The 21,096-nt window shown below is 38.7% G+C and overlaps 1 pseudogene; it reads left to right on the top strand.

Moving 5' to 3' along the window:
- The window catches only part of LOC109080570, a 66,118-nt pseudogene extending 59,854 nt beyond the window's left edge, over positions 1 to 6,264 (top strand).
- Positions 6,265 to 21,096: the final 14,832 nt, after the last annotated feature.

Below are 21,096 nucleotides of genomic sequence, written 5' to 3'. Positions count from 1 at the left end.
ATGGAGCTTAATCGTGGAATGAAAATGATTTTTATTTTTTTGTTGGTTATCAATTTAATGTGATGCAGCAAAAAAATATATTAATTGCTCCTGAGCTTTACATACGTTTTCCAGTTATCTTTATTTGGGAAAAATTTTTATTTTTTGAATTGTAAATACATATTTTTTTGTTTTTTTGTTTTCATTCTTTTTACAGTTGATAGGTTAAAAGCTTCCAAAGACAAATCTGGTGCTTATTGTTGCCGACACAAAAGAACCGTGTTGCCAGGCTGATGAAAAATTTTTCTCCCAAGAAGAAAAGCCTTGTATCCTTCATTCATGTACAAACAAACCTGCTGTTTTTTATTGAGACACACAATAATAATTACTCATCAGGTCAGCGTCAGCTTTGAGAAGGAAGTTCAGAAATAATTTTGGTACTTTGGTAAATAAACCAGCAAAACTTCTTTGGAGCTCCAGAAAAAAACAGGTTTTGCTGCTGAACAGCTAGACAACCAGCACTAGACCTGCATAAACCAGGATGGACTAGCAGTTTTTTTTTTCAGCAAGAGTGTATTAAGTCCAACACACTCTAATGTCAGTTATAAATGTAACTTAAGTTTTAGTGAATTGGTGGCTTATTAATTCATACAAATTATTTAGTACAGTCGCATTTGTGAATTTTTGTACAATCTGCGTACAGCCCACTGACTCTTTCATTTTCTTCTAAAATTCATATGTTCCCATACAAATCCCATTCACAAATTTATAAGAAAATTGCCACCTTGGAAAATACTTACTTTTTGCTTTAATGTGCTGATTTGAATCCTGAACTTGGTCTCACAGCTCCAGGTCCAGATCCCTGTGAGATAGCCCAGAACCCACGCTATCGGAAAGGTCCGACACAGTGCTTTGACAACAACGCAAGTGTAAGTCACTTAAACACCTCCTTCCTTGCAAAAGCCTACAACAGATTGAGACCAAACTAGTAATCAGCATGACTTAATGTGCATCATGTCCAATTCTTCTCAAATGGCTGGTCTTTGCTGCTCTCATTGCAGTCATTACCTGAGCTCTACCACACTGAGACTCGTGATCGATGTAACGAAACGCTCTTGTGTTTGGCTCTGTGTGATAGATCTTGGTTTTGGAGAGCTTGGCTTTGTTTGACATGTTCTAATCTCATGGCCTAAAGAATGTGGACACCTTTTTTGAAATGAACTGGGTTGGGTGTTTCAGTTAGAACGTGCGCCATTTTCCCAATCGCGTTTTTGAAGTCGTGAAGAGTCTAGTATGAAAGAATTTGACTGGCCTGCACAAAACCAAGACATGAAACTCACTGAACAAGCTGAACTTCCTATTCATGATTTTGAATTTAAATGTTCACCGAATATAAATGAGTGGGGTGTCCACATACTTTTGACCAAGTAGTGTATCTTTATCTAAACACTACCTACTTCCTGCTCTGGATTCTCTCTTTTTACTTACAGTATTAACGCTTTTTGGCTCAAGCACTTGTTTGCGTGTTGCTTAAACTTCTGACTGTCAAACATTTTCCTGCATGACTCTTCCTCTCTCTCTCTTTCTGTCTCTCTCTGGTGCTGTGTATTTGGCTGTATAATGTATGTTAGGATGAGGCCATGTGTAGGAGAAATGCAGGCTCTCCACTGCTTTCCTCTCTGCTCATGTTACTGCTGCCAGTGTTCATGTGCTGTCTCGGGTCAGTCCATCTCTCTATCTCTCTCTATCTCTCTCTCTTTTTATTTATTTATTCATTCATATTCATATTGATCTATCTTGTCTGCCAAATAAGAAGTAAATTCACTAAACACTTGTGTCACTTTTGTGTTTTATATGTCATCTTATTCGAGTTTACTTGGAAATTTCTTTTGTTTGTGCAAGGCTATCAGCAGGCACACTTCTGTTCTTTTTATCTACATCTTCCACTCTGATTTTTTTATTTTGAATTTTTTTTTCTGTCTGATTTAAATTAACATCTCTTTCTCTCATGCATTTAATTTTGATTAAGTCAAACTAATTAACTTCTTACAGCTTGTTAAACTGCTGATGTAACTCTCACGCTTGACTAATTCACCAGCTTTAATGAATAAATTATTAACACCATAAGCATATTTAACATATTATTAAAAAAAAAAAAGAAAAAATCTTTTCGACTGATTGTAGTGGGATATTGTAGTTTTTTTGGTGTGTTCACCTAATGTCACAATTACTGTAATTAATCATATATAATATGCTAAATATATATACTGCTATTCAAAAGTTCAGTATTAGTAAAGTTCAGGGATCAGTATTATTTTTTAAATCTTTGAAGGACTTTCTTATACTCATCAAGGCTGCATTTATTTGATCAAAAATACAGAAAAAAACTGCAATATTGTAAAATATTATTTTTATATTATATATATATATTTTGGAACCTGTGATACTTTTTTTCAGGATTCTTTGATAAATAAAAAGTTTAAAAGAGCAGAATTCATTCAAAATCATTTATTTTCTAACAATGTAAGTCTTTACAATCCCTTTTTATCAATTTAACACATCCTTGCTGAATAAAAGAACAAAAAAGAAAGAAAGAAAAATGTACTGACCCCAAACTTTTGAACAGTAGAGTATATTGTTTTGATTAAATTATGCAAAAGGAAATTATGGAAAAAAATGAAAAATAAAAATAAAATAAAAAATAAAAATAAAAATTTGTAGTCAATGATTATAATATTGAAATTATAATATTGTATTTACATTTATTATACAATATTTACAATAATTTATAATATTGTATTTGTGTGTTTTAATATATATCAAAATATTTTAGTCCATCGATCAATATCACAATCAAATATAGTACATATATATATATATATATATATATATATATAGATATATATATATATATATATATATATATATATATATATATATATATGCACAGGTCCTTCTCAAAAAATTAGCATATTGTGATAAAAGTTCATTATTTTTCCATAATGTAATGATAAAATTAAACTTTCATATATTTTAGATTCATTGCACACCAACTGAAATATTTCAGGTCTTTTATTGTTTTAATACTGATGATTTTGGCATACAGCTCATGAAAACCCAAAAATCTCAAAAAATTAGCATATCATGAAAAGGTTCTCTAAACGAGCTATTAACCTAATCATCTGAATCAACTAATTAACTCTAAACACCTGCAAAAGATTCCTGAGGCTTTTAAAAACTCCCAGCCTGGTTCATTACTCAAAACCGCTATCATGGGTAAGACTGCCGACTTGACACCCTCAAGCGAGAGGGTAAGACACAGAAAGAAATTTCTGAACGAATAGGCTGTTCCCAGAGTGCTGTATCAAGGCACCTCAGTGGGAAGTCTGTGGGAAGGAAAAAAAGTGTGGCAAAAAAACGCTGCACAACGAGAAGAGGTGACCGGACCCTGAGGAAGATTGTGGAGAAGGGACCGATTCCAGACCTTGGGGGACCTGCGGAAGCAGTGGACTGAGTCTGGAGTAGAAACATCCAGAGCCACCGTGCACAGGCGTGTGCTTTTGAACCAGAAACAGCGGCAGAAGCGCCTGACCTGGGCTACAGAGAAGCAGCACTGGACTGTTGCTCAGTGGTTCAAAGTACTTTTTTCGGATGAAAGCAAATTTTGCATGTCATTCGGAAATCAAGGTGCCAGAGTCTGGAGGAAGACTGGGGAGAAGGAAATGCCAAAATGCCTGAAGTCCAGTGTCATGTACCCACAGTCAGTGATGGTCTGGGGTGCCATGTCAGCTGCTGGTGTTGGTCCACTGTGTTTTATCAAGGGCAGGGTCAATGCAGCAAGCTATCAGGAGATTTTGGAGCACTTCATGCTTCCATCTGCTGAAAAGCTTTATGGAGATGAAGATTTCGTTTTTCAGCATGACCTGGCACCTGCTCACAGTGCCAAAACCACTGGTAAATGGTTTACTGACCATGGTATTACTGTGCTCAATTGGCCTGCCAACTCTCCTGACCTGAACCCCATAGAGAATCTGTGGGATATTGTGAAGAGAAAGTTGAGAGACGCAAGACCCAACACTCTGGATGAGCTTAAGGCCGCTATCGAAGCATCCTGGGCCTCCATAACACCTCAGCAGTGCCACAGGCTGATTGCCTCCATGCCACGCCGCATTGAAGCAGTCATTTCTGCAAAAGGATTCCCGACCAAGTATTGAGTGCATAACTGAACATAATTATTTGAAGGTTTACTTTTTTTGTGTTAAAAACACTTTTCTTTTATTGGTCGGATGAAATATGCTAATTTTTTGAGATAGGAATTTTGGGTTTTCATGAGCTGTATGCCAAAATCATCAGTATTAAAACAATAAAAGACCTGAAATATTTCAGTTGGTGTGCAATAAATCTAAAATATATGAAAGTTTAATTTTATCATTACATTATGGAAAATAATGAACTTTTATCACAATATGCTAATTTTTTGAGAAGGACCTGTACATATATATATATCTAATCTCTATATATCTATATTTAAAATATTATGTAAAAATATGCATAAGGTATATATGAAAAAGTAAACTAAAAATGATAATAGTAATAACCAATACATATTTGTATATATTTTAAGATTTTGCAATAAACGATATTATCTATTGTCAATGGAGAAAATCAATGGAATTTTGACTTCTGGATCCCCAATTCTGTCCTTTATCACAAAGTTTTCTTCTCACCATTAATCCCCAGTTGACTTATTGGCTTTCTCTTGTTGGCATTGTAATAGGAGCAGAATGAGGATTGCGGTGGGGCATCAAGTCTGAGTCCATCTATCGTGTCCATGGTCATCCTCCAGCTGCCGCTGCTCTGGCTTCTGATTGGACGAGGGCACTGCCTCTCGTGACCTCAGCATTGAGACGCCACACCCCTCTACGATGCCAAAACTTACATTTAACCGTTCATCTGGCCTCCCACGCTACAGCCCAGCACATGGAGGGAGAGGCTCTGACCCAGGAAGTACAAAACCCAACCCAATCACTCACAGCCTTTGAGGTCAAAGTAGGTCGAAGATGATAAATGAGCAAAGACCTTTGACATTTGACCCGTGAGGTCAGACTCTCTCCACATGAGCGACAGGGTGGGCAGACCTTGACACTTCATCGTCACTTCGCTATGAAGAATTGTCCTGTCTTTAAAACGAAAAAATAATCCAATCACAACACTGCCAACCAAAGTTTCGCCCTTTACTGGTGTGATGCCTTTTTTAACCTATTTGTCCTTCACCGTATTTACACGGCTAATTCCTCAGTATTACGAACTGTTCATATGTGACTTTTATGGTTTGCCCTGCTGAGATCTTTAATGGACCCCTCCAGGTTGGGTTAAAATCCAGCCTTGTTTGTGGTCTGCAGCCCATTACTGAAAAAAAGAACAAATGAGCTTGTGACCCGATTCAAAAGTCTCTTGTTTTTCCCAGTGGTCTCCACCTCTGTGCCTCGGGAATATCGGTTTCATTTCTGACCGCTGTTTCGAGTGAACAATCCCTCCCTCTATTTGTCCGTGGGTACCTGTATTCACTATTTTTTATCGGCCCATAGTGCATTTCAAATACGCACTGCTGCCAAACGTTACCCTGTGTGTGGTCTTGCTGTACTTTGCCCTTGATGCCAAGCAGGTCGTTTTAAATGACAGCCGATTCGTACTGACCTAAAAGCTTGCAAAGTTATGCGTCCTGGCTGTGAATATGACGAGAAAACCCCGCTGTGGTATGAGTGTGTGTGTGTGTGGTTTTTTCTTTTTTTCTTTTTTGGTGCATTAGCTGTTTATTTGAGATTGTTTAATTTATTGAAAATGAGCAAAGAGTTTTCTGCTGTATGTTTAATGTTGAGTTTTATGTGCCATGTTTAATGTATGTGTGTGGATATGGAGATGCTAAAGGGTGAAAGGCGTTTATGACATAGTTGCTCTTTCCCACACTTTAATTTCATCTGGAGAACTCAAAAAGGTTGAAAGAAAATGATCTAATGTTTACAGATATTTAGAGACACTTGGGAGTTTTTATAAGAAATGTAGCCCCTGGATGTGCTGTCTGAGTCTCTGATGTGTCGTTTTTCACTTTAATGTCAGAGGCAGTGCTCTGTCAGCCTTTTTTTTTTTTTTTCTGTCAACGTGCCTTGATGTGAATGGATTCATATAAAAATAAGCGAAGGAATATCACAGTGTGCAATCTGACCCAGAGAAATGCAAAATATCAGCATACTGATCTGATGACAAATTAAACTGCCGTCCCTTTAAGAGGTTCTGACTGGATCTTTGTGCCTCATTGAAATCTTGGCCAAAATTCAAAATTTATGGAATAATTAAGATTTTGAAAAGAGACAAGAATAATTACGGAAGCCCTGGATTGCTCACAAATTGAATGTTATGAAAATATTTTTTAGCGTTTTATTTGTTTATTAATAATAATAATAATAATAATATATTTTAATAATTTATGTATACTTTATTTATTAGTTGTATTATTATTATTATTATTATTTGTTTTAAACTAAATAATTTTTTTTTTTTTTTTTTTTTTAAAGTAGGTAGAAAATTATGGAGAAAAAAAAATTAAGAAAAAGGAGAAGAAAAAAGCAGGGGGGAAATCCTGCATTCTGTATATCTACATATTTTGCCCAGTTTGTTACAAACAGCCTAATCTTGTGGTTCAGAGCTTTTCTAAATAATAAACATAGTTATTAAAAATGGTGGGGTGGGGTGGGGGGGGTGACTTCAATTACAAATGATTACTTGTTACATGAATATTATGTCTGTAAAAAAGCAAAGTTTTTTTTTTCTATTTAAATATTCAGTTCCAAGTTATTTTTGTTTTGAAGAGAAGGAGGGATGCCTAATGCTTAGCCTGTACCCAATATATTCAATATTGTATTGATTATGAATTATAGTGATTAATTAATAGCAAACAGATGATTTCTGCAAATTATTGATGGCCGCTGAACCTTATTTGCATGGCTTTTGGCTTATGTACAAAGACATTTGGGTCTCTGTCAGCACTGATTACCATCGTGTTCTTTCTAAATTTAGAAGCGTAGACAAACAGGAAATTAAAAGACATGAAGACGCACAAAATCAAATCTGGAATGGAAAGAGAATTTTAGTGAGCAACATCACTGCTACTTTATGCATCATTTCCTCTGTACACAGGAAACGGTTTTGGTAATGCACCTGAAAACAACATGATTGAACTTTGTGGATTTGGCTTGCGTTGAAAAGCCATTCTTCTCAAACTCTTTCCATGATTCATCACCGTTATCAGACAAGCATTCTAGATGTGACGTGCATTAAATCAGTGTATGATAAAGAAATGCCATAAACATTATAGTTAATTGGCTGTCAAAATGAGAAATTATTGGAAACATCTCCAGTTCCAGACCGTTAACTGGATGAATTACCCACGTTAATTCCCAGCAAAACTAATGTCATCTTGTTTATCTATACTAAGTATAAAGTACATGTTTTTCACTTCCTCTACCTGTACTTTAAAGTGCTATCTCAAAATGTTTTTCCAACCTAACACACAAAATATAGGTATTTTAGTTTTTTCTATCTATTTTGGTTGTTTTTCTTTGTTATTGAATGTTTAGTTTGAATGTGTTTGTATGTGCATGTATGCTTCTGTGTGTGCGATGCTACAATATTTGCCTCTGTAGATGCTGTGTGTATAGTAACAGATTACGGCTCTTTCCAGAATAGCATACTAGCGTATTACGTCTACATTTGCAGTATGTAGTATGTATACTATGGACAGTATGCAAATTTTCAATATGCAAATACAAAATTCCCAGATGGCCAATTTTTTTTTGCTAAAATATGTAGTATTCAACAGCAACCTGCATGGAATACTGTATCCCATAATGCAATGCACCCAACTTGACCTTCGTTTTTTAGTAAACTGACTGCAAAAATTTACATATTTATACAAATTAGTACACGTTGTTTCCCATCTGATGATGTCACAATGTAGCATTCTACTGTTTGGAATGTTTAGTGTGAAATGTCTACTATTTTTTTTTTTTTTATGAGACGGAACATACTGCGCAGTATTCAGTATATACTGTAGTATGCTAATATTCCATTCTGGATGCAGCCTAAAGGCGGTCACACACCGGACGAAAAGCACGGCACCACATCACGCCCCGTCTAGAACAATTCATACAACAAGTTCAAAACACGACGTAGCTGGGCGCTGTGGACAGAAGCCGAATGTTGTCGCCGGTGTGTGTACACTCATTGAAAATAATGTGTTTTTCGCTTCTCGTCCGGTGTGTGTCCGCCTTAAAGGTCTTTGCACACTGAGTCTGAAATTTTTGCATGTTAAAAAGTAAATACGACCACACGTTGTGTCAATCACATCTACATACTGCCTCCGAAACTTTTGTCCGTCATAGAAAAAATTTGGATCAGGTTCGATTATCTGTGTTTTTCGCATTTGTAGCAAGCTTTTTGACTCAGTGTGCAAGGTTTAGGTTCATGACGACGATGAATACGAAAAAACGCATATGGAAATTTAGGACTCAGACCTTAAAGGTGCGAAAGGTGCAAAGACCATAAAGCTGCAATCACATTTAGCAAAATTTCATGGGAAAAATCCAGTTATTTCAGTAGGAATCTGTGCGATCTTGAGCCTCGCATGAGGACGGATGCAGATTTTGCGAATCTTTGCTGGCTTTGAAAGTGAGCTGTGCTTAATACGTCGTTACACTACCAACAAAGAACGTTTTTGAGAAATCTCGCTGAAATTTCATTAATGTGACCTCATCTTAAAATTCACTGCCTTTTTCTTGGGGCGACAGCTGCTGAACCAAGACGTGTCCCGATCCTTACGGTCTAAGCTAACCTTAACCTTAAATGTCAAAACTGATTTGGGACCTGTATTTGAAAGCATTAAGGGTCTCCAGCTTCTGACAGAAATTGTTTACAGGATACCTTAATAGAGGTGAAAGTGTTTTCTAGAATATCAAAAAGACAGATGTTTAGGGGAAATATGAGATCAATTCATATTATTCCTTAGAAAATACTGAATTAGATTTAGCATTTTAGTCCTTCAGACAAACTGGAGTGAAGAAAGGCTTTTGTTTAACTTCCTGTAGACTGAGCTCAGATGCTGTCACCTCAGCAAAGTGTGATTTAAAAAGCTGCCGTTTCTTTTCTCTGTCTCTCTGGTCTGTGTGGGTTTAGATCTCTGGAATTGTCTGATAGTGTGAAGTGTGTTTTAAGTGGTCAGTCAGATCCTGCTGCCTCCACTTGTCTCCTGGCTGACCGTTAGTCTGCCTCAGTCAGGGTTTAGGAGGGCTTATCCCTAGGCTTATTTTCAGCCCCCTTAATTGTACTGTCATCCAGTGGTTCGCATCTGGTTTTGCTTCAGAATCCCCATTTTAAGTGGTGACCCAAACAATATCAAAAGTAACCTGCATTTAATGTAGTCTGGGTTGTATTTTTTATTTTATTTTTTAAACCATGCATAGTTTTGTTCATGGTTTTTGAACAATTTCAAACAGTCGTGTTGTCATCAGCCTAATTTGGTTAAACAGCTTCTAGTAAAATGAAAAATTAAATTACGCAAAGGTATTTGACATCAACTGAAAAAAAAAAGATATAGGAAGCATTTACTCCTTCCTTTAAAAAGATGATATTTAGATGTGCAGTCTCTTGAGGTGTCATACTATATATTTTTTTTAATAATAAAAAAAAGACAGTTATTTCTTTTTAAACTAGACATTTTTGGAAATTTTTAAAATGTTTTTTGGGATGAATTATTAACACAACAGGTATACAACAGTACAACAAACTGTATGTTCATCCCTCACAGCATTGTTTTCCTTCTCATAAAATTAAATATGGCATTGACCTTAAGGTCCATGCAAGATAATATGCTTATTAGCATTTCATTATTTGCACTAAGCAGTTTTTTTCTGCAGTCCGTAACCCTCAGAGCAGACCTGTGGCCCACCAGTTGAGAACCACTGATTTTTGCATAAAACTCTTGTGAATCTTGATTTGCCTGATTCAGACAGTCTGTATATTTGTTTAAAAAATAAAAAAAATTAAAAGTAAAAGTAATTATCTAAGGCAGAAATGATAAAAAGCCCACTGTTTATTATCCTGTCTAAAATTCATGTTCAAGTATATTCAGAATAAAAACTTTATCATCAGTGTGAGTGTTGCTGTGTCCTTTGCCTTGACTGTTTTGACCGTGACAGATCTCTGCTTTTCTTCTTTTTCAAAATCACTTCTACTTGTATTTGTCCTGGTGCCAAAACATTTTCCCCCCATGTATGTCAGAGCGAAGTTGAAGTCTGCAGTTTCTCTGCTCTCATGTGACATTCTTCTGTCATCAGCGAGGACTCATACCGAGCCAACCACAACACGGCCCACGAATCGCTGAAAGCCATCGATATTTTAACACAATGTTATCTGACTGCCATCGCTTTTCTATTGCTCCATCGCCATATGCGCTCGCTCGCCTCTGATTTGACATTGAAGGCCTCAGTAGCGTTTCACCTTGAGTTTGAATGCGAAACCAGCAGCATGCATATATACAGGGCTGTTCCTACATTTATTGGCGATATTAAATGTTCTCCTTCTGCGACGTGTGATATACTACGAGACCGTTAAAGCTCACGTATGGTACTTCAGTGCTTCGGGACATTTCAAATAAGTTCAATTACAATCCCCACAGTGTTTTTGTTTAATGAACGGCCCGTTTATATTTGCGAAACAGCTGGGTGAAGCCTTAAAAGGACACGTACGATATAAAATTACATATTTTACAGACTGGAGGAAGGAAATATGGTGTAATATTAACGGCTGAGGCATTATTAAAGCTGTCAGTCTCCTAATGCTGCCTGGTTAAAGGGAGAAATGTTAAATATTTTGTGGACTGTAAAGCAGCATCATAAATATTTGATTGTGCATTGGAATTGGTGTGAAAAGTGCAGTGGGTACTTGGTGTCTGCGAGCATTTAAGAAAAATGTTATGTTGATATATTAAATATACTTGCGACACAATCAACTCATGTGATTCATATTGGTAATATATATTTGTCTCACGAGATGCCATAGAATGGGTCGATACAAGATTGATTTCAAAGTCAATATGAAATCACTATTGGCCTTATTTACTTGCTTGATACTCATTTGTGCGTCATTGTGAATGATTCACCAGTGTATGATTTTTTAACAATTGTTTGTTTTTGTTAATCACTAGCTAATTGGCAATAATTGTTTTAGGCTACTGCTGCCTTTTTAAAAGTTTACCAAGAGTGAGCAAAGCACGTTTTATTCCATGTTTAATTGTTAAACCGTTAAATCGTGGATGGAAATATGTGATTTGCAGAGTCAAATTTATGTGGCCAGTTGTAAATGTAATGTGCTTATTCAATCATATAACAGTCTGTTTGGTCATGAGCAAGAAGAGTAAATGCGATCGCAGAGTAAACGTCATTGTATCGTTCCTACATTTTTTATTTAGTTTTTCATGACTGGGCCTGTGTGGATCTGTTGTTTTTAAAAGCTGCTTTGAATAATTGAGTTATTCATTCACTTTTTTTTTTCTCCAAAATTCTTAAACATTCTTAGACTCTACAAGGTCTTATTTCACAATGAGCTCTAGACGTGGTGGCTCTCGAATGGATCTTGTCCTTATGTTTTTCCTCCCTTGTCACCACTTCGACCCTGAACCCATAAACAAAAGTGGATAGTGCACAGTAAAAACTAAACATGCTCACTGTGCACATATTTCAACTAGTCATAATTCACAAGTGCCATCCACAGCCATGTTCTATCTCCTTCCAGGGATTTTGACAACAGCGTGGTTTAGCTGTTTGCATTAAAACAGCTTGTTTCCTCTTTAAACATTCTAGATGTTGCACATTTGATGTGCATTTTTTTTTTTTAAATAAGCCTGCATTACGCAGTCCAAAACATCTTAGTGGTTACAGCCAAATCAGACTGACTAGCATGCAAGAACACCATGTCTGATTGTGGTGCTATGCTCCAGCAGAGATATTAGCCTAAAGTGTCTTTTCTCAAGGTTGATGTTGGACTGTTGGTATTTGTGGGGACTAAAAACTAGCAAAGGACCAAACCTCAAGATTCTGATGAGGGTGTCTCATTCTTACAAGTAGTATTTCTAGGTTTGCGGTTGAATTTCGGTGGGGTTAAATCTTGATTACTAAACAATTATGTTTGAAGAAACTCTTCTGTTTGTATGTTGATCACTTCTGGTTATTAGATGGGAGGCCACTTTATTTCCATTATAAAGGCTCACTGATGCTTTATGGAATGACAGTGGTTGCTATTTTTCCAGAACGCAGATTCCGGATATCCAAGAAAACAGCTGTCTGTTTCACAGCATGTTTAAAGAAGTTTCAGCACAGCTTATCGCACAAGTTAGTTACAACTTTGTGTTAATAGTATCTATCATTATTTTTACTCTGCAAAATGTAATCTAGTTTAATTGAATTGAACCTGCGAGGTAAAGTTTACTCCTGTCCTAATAGAAACTCTAACCCTAAATCATTCTAAAATAAAATTGTCTGAGCTTAAATCCATTATTAAACCAGTATTATGTAATTTATGTAATGGTAATTTTTTAAATGCAAAAGTAGTAGTTTGCTTGTAAATTCATTTGCATAATCAATGCATATTTCTTTCAGGTTTTCCACATCATTTTGAAAACATGTCAAGAATCAAAGAAATATAAACAAATAAAAATGTGCACAAAGAAAACAAAAATAACGACTTGATTCAACAATTTCAACTCTTCTATGTCAGGCTTTGACGTGTGTTCATGAGTGGGTCATGGTACTGTCATGACACAAAAGAGAATAAATTGTTGAATTAATTTGTTCTTTTAGTTTTCGTTTGTTTTGTATTTTTGTGATTTTTGTTCACAAGAGGATGAGCAATAAAGACTAACAGAGAAGAGAAGAAATTCTTGAAAAAAAAAAAAAAAAAAAACGTTTTCTTTGGGCACAAAAACAGTTTTCGTAGCTTCATAATATTGCATTAGAACCACCATGGACTATTTTATCAATATCCTTACTACTTTCCTGGGCCTTGGTCGTGGTAGCTGCTTTGTTGTCTATAAGGTCAGAAAGCTCTTGGATTTCATCAAAAAAAATCTTAATTTGTGTTCCGAAGATTCACTTATGGGTTTGGAACGACATGAGGGTGAGTGATTAATGACAGAATTTTCATTTTTAGGTGGACTATCCCTTTAAGAATGTCTATTATTTTAGATTTTTTGAGTAACTGTGCATGACTGATAATAGTTAAAATAATTTTTAAAAATGTAAAATTGTATTAGCTCTGCTTGTGGTATGGACATTTTCAGACTGTTGAAGAAAGGAAATTTTGAAGGACTTTGGAAAATATTTGTTAGATGTTAAATATAGATGTTAAATTGTCAGTGGATGTTTTTAAATTAATGCTCTTAAACACTAACTGTGTTGTTCATTTGTTCACGGAAGTCTTTGTAAACATTTAATGTTTGAAACCAAGCTTTCGTGAGAATCACCCATGAGTTGGCTAGTACATACGCACAGCAGAGGATGTAGAGCAACTTCCAGGTGTTGTAAACAATTATTCTGTTCTGTAGTCATTTCTGGAGAGAAACCACTACAATCAGGAATGTTTAGATGCCAAGTCTTTCTTCTGGGTGGGTCACTGGAAATAAAAGGATTGCTTTTTAGATATTCTTCTTATTCATGCCCACTCCCCCTACACACATGCGTGGTCCATACCAGCAGCTGTAAACTCCACAGACCCCCTGAACTGTGTGACTGTGACTCACCTGCGACTCATTCGAGACACGCGTTCTGAAAGCGGGAGTCTGGTAGCGCTCTTACTTTTCATGTCCTTTCATGTCCAGCTGTCTGTTGTGAAAGTGATTTGGCCGCCGCACGCAGCACAGCCAAACACAATAACTTCTCACAGATGTGTGTAATGTCCGGCTGAACCCCACCACAAAGCCAAAGGGAGGGAAAGAGAGGGGAAGCTAAGTTTTCAAACAGTCACTGAAACTACAGATGCTGTAGGCTAATGTTACATAAAGGCTGTCTCAGAACTTAGTGCATTGGCTCGATAATTGCTAATGGCTAATTAGGAAGCAATCTCAATAAACATCACCTTAAACTTAACCTCACCAATGAATTGGCCACGAACTGAGCAAAACATAAAATTGTTACCATAAGATTGGTCCTCCCCAGTTGACATTGGCATGTCGCTAAGCTAACAATTTGTTAAGCACATTATTGGTGGAAAAAAAAATTGTTTCAAAATTTTGTATTAATTTTCAGTTCATAATCATTTACTTGTGCTCTGTCTGTCACCTTGCTAATATATGCTAAGAATTATAATGTATTATACTTTACTCTGCATTACATTTACGAAAATTAACCATGCTTTTATTGTAATAAAAGAGTAGTAACTACTGTATGTTTTTTTGCCATACTGATTACCATTTGTATAACCACAGTTTTACTACAAATACCATGGTTAAACTATGGTTGGTGTACCATAACAAGTCAAGTCAAGTCAAGTCTGCTTTATAGTCAATTCTTCCACATGTACAGTACATGCACACAGAGAATCGAAATTGCGTTACTCTCAGACCCCTTAAAATCTAGATCAAATATAAAATATACGATACAACTATACAATAAGGGAATGTAAAAAAGACATATAATAAAAAATAAAAATAAAGATGAAAAAGCAGCGCAAGGCACATGGCAGATAGAGTGCAAACCAGTGAACAAACGAGCCTGTCCTCCACAAAAAACGACCATATAGGTCGTGTTTGTGCAAGCACCTTATTACGACTATTTTTTACGTTTTAACGTTAAGCGGCCTCTAGCGGGCGTAAAAATAATGACAGTATCGCGTTGCGTCTGTCGTCATGAATGACGTATAACGTCATTACCAATAAAAACGCACGTTTATTTAAATGCAATGTGTGGACTTTTTACACCGATCTCACAGTAATTCGTACATATTTTACTAGGAGGCTTATTCGTTCGAATGACCACACCTAACCCCACCCCCTAAACCTAGCCCTCACAGAAAATCATGCTAAATTATGATTTTTTGATCATATACATTTTACGTGCACGTCCATTCTCGGGGATCGAACCCATGATAGCATGATTGCATATCAAGGTATAACGCAATAATCTACCAACTGAGCTACACGAAACGCAAATCACGGTGCAAATAAAAGAGTACAAAACATTAATATGAACACGACCTTTTGCCGATAGGGGCGCAATTGTAGTATACGCTCTGATGGGTCGTATTTCAGGGATTTGGACAAACGACCTATACGAGCGTATTAGTTGGAGGACAGGTTGGAAAATACAGTGCAGATAAAAAGATTTTTAGTGCAAAAAAAAGCTTATTCAGCTTGATTAAAGTGACAAAAGGGCTCAAGAGCATTTATTTTATTAAACTGACTGATGAGGTGGTAGAATGAAGTCAGTTCCATGGTGAATGAGTTAGTGAGCAGACCAATGCTGCACAAAGTGACTGGTGCATGTCATCGTATGTTAGTGGAAGAGGGGGTGGAAGGACCTGGGGATGTGGGATCTGGGGGGGGGGTTCATAGTTCAGTGGTGTCTGGGGCAGAAGAGGGACGGGGGGGGGGCAAGATCGGGAGCGAGTTCAGCTTCCTGACAGCCTGATGTATGAAGCTGTCCTTCAGTCTGCTGGTCCTGGCCAGGAGACTCCGCAGTCTCCACCCTGATGGCAGCAGACTGAAGAAGCTGTGTGACGGGTGGGCTGGGTCACCTATGATGCAGAGGGCTTTGCGAGTGAGATGGATTCCGTAAATTTCCTGGAGGGAGGGGAGAGAGACACCAATGATCTTCTCAGCTGCTCTCACTATGCGTTGCAGAGTCTTCCGGCAGGACGCGTTGCAGGTGCCATAACACACAGTGATGCAGCTAGTCAGAATGCTCTCGATGGTGCCTCTGTAGAAGGTGTACATGATGGGGGGTGGGGCTCTGGCTCTCCTCAGTTTGCAGAGGAAGTAGAGACGCTGTTGTGATTTCTTGGCCAGTGCTGCTGTGTTTCCGGTCCAGGAGAGGTCCTCTGTGATGTGCCCACCCAGGAACTTGGTGCTACTCACTCTCTCCACAGACGGACCGTTGATGGTCAGAGGAACATGCTTAGTGTGAGCTCTCCTGAAGTCAACAACAATCTCCTTCGTCTTCTCCACGTTCAGAGAGAGATTGTTGTCACTGCACCACCGGGCCAGGTGGCTCACCTCGCTCCTGTAGTTTGTTTCATCTCTGTTGCTAATGAGACCCACCACAGTCGTGTCATCCGCAAACTTAATGAAGAGGTTGGAGTTGTCTGACGGTGTGCAGTCGTGTGTCAGCAGAGTGAAGAGGAGGGGGCTCAACACACATCCTTGGGGGGCCCCAGTGTTCAGTGTGATGGTGCTGGATGTGTTGCTGCCGACCCGTACTGCCTGAGGTCTTCCAGTCAGAAAGTCCAACAGCCAGTTGGACAGCGAAGTGTTGAGCCCCAGTTCGACCAGTTTGTGAATGAGCTTTTGAGGGATGATTGTGTTGAATGCTGAACTGAAGTCTATGAACAGCATTCTGACGTATGAGTCCTTTTTGTCTAGATGTGTGAGTGCTGAGTGGATGGCGGTAGTGATGGCATCATTGGTCGAGCGGTTGTACCGATATGCAAACTAGAGTGGGTCCAGGGAGGGGGGGGGCAGACTTGATATGGTGCATGACTAGCCGTTCAAAGCACTTCATGAGGATAAGAGTAAGTGCAACAGGACGGTAGTCATTGAAGCAGGATGGAGATGGCTTATTCGGGACTGGAATGATGGTGGTAGTTTTGAAACATGTGGGAACAACAGCCTGACTAAGTGAGATGTTGAAAATGTCTGTGAAGACATCAGTAAGTTCTGCTGCACAGTCTCTCAGTACACGTCCAGGAATGTTGTCAGGTCCCGGAGCTTTGCGTGCATTGATCCTGCTGAAGGATCTCCTCATGCTGTCCGGGGTCAGTGTCATCACCTGGTCACTGGGAGGAGGTGGAGTCTTCTGTGCAGTTTCTCTAAGCAAGCGAAGAAGCTGTTCAGCTTGTTCAGCAGAGAGATGTTGCTGTCACAGGTCCGTGGTGGCTCCGAGTGTCTCTGCTGTCGCTGAATTGATGGGCTATCCTCCTGGAGTACTGTCTCTTAGCCTCTCTGATGCCGCGGGATAGGTTGGCCCTGGCTGTTCTCAGGCCCACCTCATATCCAGCTCTGAAGGCAGCGTTCCGCGTCTCCAGGAGTCTGTAGACCTCCCCTGTCATCCACGGCTTCTGGTTGGCCCGGACAGTGATAGTTTTTGTGACTGTTACATCATCAATACACTTGTTGATGTAGGCAGTGACAGTCTCTGAGTACTCCTGGAGGTAAGTGGTGTTATTGTAAGTGGCAGCCTGCTTAAACATATTCCAGTCAGTTGTATCAAAGCAGTCTTGAAGAGCCTCTGACGATCCTTCCGGCCACACTTGAATCGGTTTTTGAACTGGTTTGGCGACTTTAATGAGCGGTCTGTATGCAGGCATTAGCATGACAGTGATGTGGTCTGAGACACCAAGGTGGGGGAGGGGGAGGGCTTTGTAAGCTCCTCTCCTCTCATAACAATGGTTAATTTGTGGTTACCACGGTTTAACTATAGTAAGTAACTATGGTTTTTGGCATAGTTTGTAATAAAACTATGGTTAATTACCATAAGGGTATATTTTGAATTCTGATATACATCAGTGATACATGTCTAAACGATCATCAAATTTTGACTACAATTTTTCTCAGAAAGTAGTGCAGTCCTCACAGCTTCTGACACAAGCATGCAGCTAAGCTAACAATTTCATAAGTACACTGCTTAAATTTTTCTCAGAAAATAGTGCGGTGCACTAAATGATTTTTGACCACAGCGTCGGGCCGAGTCCAAAAACACACTTGCAGCCAATGATCAGCAAGGGGGTGTGTCTTCTAATGATAAAGAGAAGAGAGCGCTCAATTTGAGTGCACAGGACGGATATTAGCTGCATAGATAGAGAGAACCAGATAAAAAAGAGAAAATATCAGAGAAACTAAAAGTAAAAAAGAAGGGTTACACAAGAGTGAAACACATTTGCAGTAGTGACTCGAAAGTGCTCTGCATTTAACCCATCCAAGTGCACACACCGTGAACAACACCGTGAACACACACCCGGAGCAGTGGGCAACTATATATCCAGCGCCCGGGGAGCAACTGGGGGTTCAGTGCCTTGCTCAAGGGCACTTCAGCCGTGGGTATTGATGGTGGAAGAGAGCGCTGTTCATTCACTCCCTCCCACCTACAAACTCCTGCCAGCACCGAGACTCGAACCTGCGACCTTCGGGTTACAAGTCCAAGTCTCTAACCATTAGGCCACAGCTGCCCCGTAGGACCCACGTAAATATCGGAGCGTCTTTCCAGCGGTGGAGAGAACTCAAGGAGTGGGAAGGTCTTGAATTGGACGCAGAGGTTGCGTTGTTTCTTCTTGATAGGTGAGTAACATTGATTTTGCATTGATTCAGCACACATATCCGTGTTGGCTTTTGTTTCAATATGCTTGTGTGTCATCTTTACTTGTTTCCGTGATTGTTGTTGCCATGGTTGTGTACGTACATGTGGGGTGAAGATTTCAAAATAAGGGCGAAGTTGTTGAGGTTTGGATGTGTTTGTTTTGGTGCTTTGAAATATCAACATTGTTTGGCAAAAATCACTTAGTGCACCTTTAATGTATCGGTTTAAACAGTTAGTTTGAGAAATTCATATTAATTTTAAGAACTTATTCAAATCTATTCATACTTAGAATTTCCTAAACTCTGTCCACCACCACACTGCCAGTGCTAATATATGCTAGATTTTTATATTCATATGCTTTATGGCAGGGGTCAGCAACTTAGGCCTAGGCCTATATATCTGTTTATAATACACATTTTTAAACTGTATTGCATACCTGCTGCTGCCATAATTAAGACCCATTTCGAATGTTTGCGTGCTTTTCTTCTCTTTCTTTTCTCCAGTCACTGTGAGCAGATATGAAGTATTGTTCTTTTAAATACTTTTCAGCATTTCATAAATAAGTATGCAAATTACACCGAAATACAACAGTTAACGTACCTTACTGTGTTCGGGAGTGCTCAAAAAGGGTTTAAGCACTGCATTTTGAATCGATTTCTTCTTGTAAACTTTAGAGATGTGGATTCAGACGGCAATTAAATTACCACATGACTTCGGTGTTTGTCAAAAAACAGTAGGTAATTCGGCTGGGGATTTTTACTGGGGTGGTGAGAGAAAAACACCGGTATCCTAGATTCGGGCGGCAATTAAATCACTACCCCCTGTAAATGGTGAGAATCACTAAAGTCCCCCTGAGAAACAATTACCGTCCGAATAATATTAAATGATTTGCAGCTTCATCTTACTTTGCTCTCTTTAACGTTGAACTGAGGCTTCGCGCTCTGCATCTGTGAACAGTAAACCCTGCCTACTTTGATTTGATTGGCCATCTGTCATTTTGACATTGACGAGCGTTGTTAGTCCGCTGAGGCTTTGATCTGAAGTGCCTAGTATGTGCAGCGGTTGCGCGCGTCCGTAGAATAGCGCAAGTTAATTTTCACACTTTAATAGTATTTATAGTGCCCAACAGGCTGTGTGACTATGAGAATTTATTACCTCAAAATGTATGTCAGTATGCAGTTTTCCCTATTGCTCACGTGCCAGCGATTATCCCTCTGCGTGCCACTGTTGGCAGTGTGCCATAGGTTGCCGACCCCTGCTTTATGGTATTAAGTCATTGTACTTACATATGGAACTTCAATGATAGCCTACATGTCTAACAGTTTTCTACTGGTCATTGTGACAAAATTTCATGACTAGCTGAACTCATTCACACTTTATTTTAAGGTCCAATTCTCACTATTAACAAACTATTAACCACAACTTTTGCGTCGATAAACTCCTAATTTGCTGCTTATTAATAGTTAGTAAGGTAGTTATTAAGTGTAGGTATTGGCTATATAGGTATTGCTCAAATTTGTGTGAGAAGTGTGGTCTCTCAGAAGGTAGTATGTGTGTGTATGCATCTCTTCTGTTGGGACCTGCAGGTGTGGGATGGAGTCTGTGCAGAATCAGCATTTCTGAACACAAACTCTTGACTCACAGTTACACAATGTGTTTTGTAGCAGGAAGCAGTGATTGTGATAATGATCGTGTGACATGATAGGGTTATTAAAAGTGTCTGCACGATGTGAGATGCCAGGCAGCTGCTTGAGTGTTTAATCTCTCCATGCTTTATGTTTCAGCTGAGGAGTCACTCTACCCCGGGGATGGTTTATTTATGCACACAGATGCTCTTTTATCCTCTTTCAAGTTCTGCATCTCAGTGGCATCTTCTCCTGCTGTTCCAGCGACTGGATTCAGTATGTGTGGCAGATGGAGCGCCGGTGTGTTTTCTGTGTGTCCTTGTTGGCATCATTCTGGACTTTGCCCACACTGGATTTAGCTGACCCAATGCTACCCCCAAAAAAGTCACTTGGGCCTTTTGTGCACTAAGGATTCCAGACAGACCTGGACTGATAAAGTCATGACAGAAGGAAGAAGATGTCTGGAATCAGTTTCCTCATTTGATGCCAACTTCTCTTGTCGAAAGAGCAGCCCGAAAACATGGTTTATCACTGTAGAAAGGTTCTCTAACACTGACCTAGTCCTGCAAGACTTCTCCTCCAGACTTTAAATAGCGATTTTCCATTTGCTATGGTTTATTTCCCAAAGAGAGAGGAACATCTGTTGGTCTTCATTTCCATCCAAGTTCCCATCCCAACAAAAGTGCAGGTATGCAGAGTAGAAAAAGAGGTTCTTTGGAGCTCAGATTTTACTTGCTGGGGTTGCTTGTTTACCTTGACCCCTTTACCCAACACAACGTTTGTTTGGTTTTGTTGGATTAGTGTGTTACCCCTGTCAGCCTCTGTTAATGTAGTTGGTCGGAGTTTGTTTTCACCCGACTGAAAATGGTCAGTCAGCGTTT

The sequence above is a fragment of the Cyprinus carpio genome, chromosome B4, assembly GCF_018340385.1.
Source record: "Cyprinus carpio isolate SPL01 chromosome B4, ASM1834038v1, whole genome shotgun sequence".
In the NCBI taxonomy this organism is placed as follows: domain Eukaryota; kingdom Metazoa; phylum Chordata; class Actinopteri; order Cypriniformes; family Cyprinidae; genus Cyprinus; species Cyprinus carpio.
The sequence above is the reverse complement of the archived record's forward strand: the minus strand, read 5'-3'. Positions and strand labels throughout refer to the sequence as shown.